Source organism: Eumetopias jubatus, unplaced genomic scaffold, assembly GCF_037043125.1.
Source record: "Eumetopias jubatus isolate StellerSeaLion01/CBP00866 unplaced genomic scaffold, mEumJub1_p1.0 scaffold_5, whole genome shotgun sequence".
Lineage (NCBI taxonomy): Eukaryota > Metazoa > Chordata > Mammalia > Carnivora > Otariidae > Eumetopias > Eumetopias jubatus.
In genome coordinates this window covers 100,361,427-100,364,023 of record NW_028274811.1, presented here as the reverse complement: position 1 = coordinate 100,364,023, position 2,597 = coordinate 100,361,427, and the positions used below count along the sequence as shown (strand labels likewise).

The following is a 2,597-nucleotide window of genomic DNA, read 5'->3' as shown; positions in this document are numbered from 1 at the left end:
TAACCCTGTCTCTTACCATTGCCCCCAGAATCTCATTTTGTAAAGCATGGTTTCAAAAAATATTTTTGAATATTTTTAAAAGCTGGAAAATAATGTTTTGTTCCTAAATGTGTTAATGGTTTATAGCACTGATGATTCAGACTTCCATCTTCCTAAGAAGTCTTTTGTATCGCAAACTGATCTAAAATCTGTTATGAGGATTCATTTAGAAATGCCCATTTGGAATTGTTGTTCTGGAACAGAGATCATTAAACTTTTTCTTTCTTTTTTTTTTTTTTTAAAGAAAATCAAAGCCTGCTTTTACTGATGCGCCCACAGACAGACCGGTGATTTGGAAGGGATGGCGACGCTAACACAACACTTGTGGTTAACGCAACTCAAAACACAGGGGGAAGGAGATGCCTTTACAGGGACATGATGCCTTCGTAAGTTGGGGAAGCGGACTCGCTGGCTGCCCCTCTCATTTCATGTTCTTCACAAACTCCTCTCCCTTCTTGATGGAGGCCTTCAGCTCGGGGATGGCTTCCGCTATCATCTTCTCTTCGAAAGAGGAGATCTTGCCGATGCCTAGATTCTTCTCAATGCCCTTTTTCCCCAGCATTAACGGGGTGGAGAAATAGGCACACTCTGCTTCTTGGGACTTAACGAAGGAACACTCCACAACTCCTTCCTTTCCGTTCATCGCATCCACAAGGGAGAAGACAAACCGGGCTCCGGCGTACGCCATGGACAGGGTGGCTGAGCCTGCTCCAGCTTTGGCCTTCACCACCTCTGTGCCGGCCTCCTGGATCCGCCCAGTGATGGCTGTTAGCTGGTCCTGGGGAAGGTCCACCTTGGGAGCGCACTGGGAGATCAGGGGGATGATGGTCTTCCCAGCATGGCCGCCAATGACAGGAACATTGACCCGAGCAGGATCCAAACCCTTCAGTTCCGCAATGAAAGTGTTGGCTCTGACAATGTCCAGGGTCGTCACCCCGAAGATTTTATTGGGGTTGTAGACTCCGTGTTTCTTGAAAACTTCCATTGCGATTGGGATGGTGGAGTTCACCGGATTGGAAATGACGCAGATCATGGCCTCGGGGCAGTGCTGGGCGCAGGCAGCAGACAGGGTGGTCACAATGGAGGCATTGGTGTTGAACAGGTCATCCCGGGTCATGCCTGGTTTTCTCGGGACTCCTGCTGGAATAACCACCACATCGCAGCCTTTCAGGCAATCCGGCAGCTGCTCAGGTCCGAGGTAGCCTTTCACGGTTGCTCTGGTCTCGATGTGGCTCAGATCGGCGGCCACTCCGGGCGTATGAGCAATATCGTAGAGGGTCAGGCGGCTCACCAAGGGACTGTTCTTGAGGAGAAGCGCAAGAGGCTGCCCGATTCCTCCGGAAGCCCCTAGCACGGCTACTTTCGCATTGTTCTGGGCCGAGGTGCTGAAGCTGCGGCGGAGAACGGCGCCGGCAGGGCGGGCGAGGGCGGAGAACATAGTTGAAGCTGGCGGGGAGCGGAACGGCAGGAGAAGGCGCAGACGGCTGGCAAGTGACACCAACGACCTCCACACCGTACGGGGCTAAACTTTTTCTATGAAGGACCAGAGAGTAAGTCATTTGGGCTTTGGGGACTCTGTCTGTGACCATAACTGAACCCTGACATTTAATGCAAAGGGAACCATAGGCAATACATAAAGATGTATGTGGCTGGTGTATTTGGCCCATAGGCTGTTCTAGGGCAATGATTCTCAACTGGGGCTTGTGTGTGATGGGAAGGGAACTTTGGGACGTTCATTGGTTGATAAATATTGAGAGAATCTGTACTGGAAACTTTCACATTTTTTCCCTAACAAGAGTTAACAGGAAATCCTTTTTTTCCCCTGAAATAATAATTTGGTGGGGTCTGTAGTTTAAAAATTGCACAAATAACATAAATGAAAGTCAGAAATCACTTTTAATATTACTACATCATTAACATGTATAATATAAAATAGTGATATCCAATAAAAAAGTCTTATGAGACACATGTGTTTCAGATTTCTGGGAGCCACATTGAAAAAGAAAAAAAAAAAAAGAGTGCCTGGCTGGCTCAGTTGGTGGAGCACGCAACTCTTGATCTCAGGGTCATGCGTTCAAGCCCCACATTGGGTGTGGAGCCTACTTTATTTATTTATTTATTTAAAAGATTTTATTTATTTATTTGACAGAGAGAGACATAGCGAGAGAGGGAACACGAGCAGGGGGAGAAGCAGGCTTCCTGGTGAGCAGGGAGCCCGATGTGGGGCTCAATCCCAGAACCCTGGGATCTGAGCGGAAGGCAGACACTTAACAATGGAGCCACCCAGGCGCCCCTGGAACCTACTTTAAAAAAAGCAAAAAAAAGCAAAAAGTAAACTTAACTTTAATAATGCATTTTATTGAACTCAATATACAATATTATACTATGTAATCAATATTAAAATGTATTATTTTTTAAAAGATTTATTTATTTGAGAGAGAGCAGGTGGTGGGGGAAGGGACAGAGGGAAAAGAAGAGGGAGTCCCAGGTGAACTCTGTGCTGAGAGTGGAGCCCAACGTGGGACTCGATCTCATGGCCATGAGATTACTACCTGAGC

General features: G+C 47.1%; 1 pseudogene; it reads right to left on the bottom strand.

Annotated features, from left to right (window-relative positions):
• Window positions 1-271: 271 nt before the first annotated feature.
• LOC114211982 (malate dehydrogenase, mitochondrial pseudogene) lies at window positions 272-1,556 on the bottom strand (annotated as a pseudogene).
• Window positions 1,557-2,597: the final 1,041 nt, after the last annotated feature.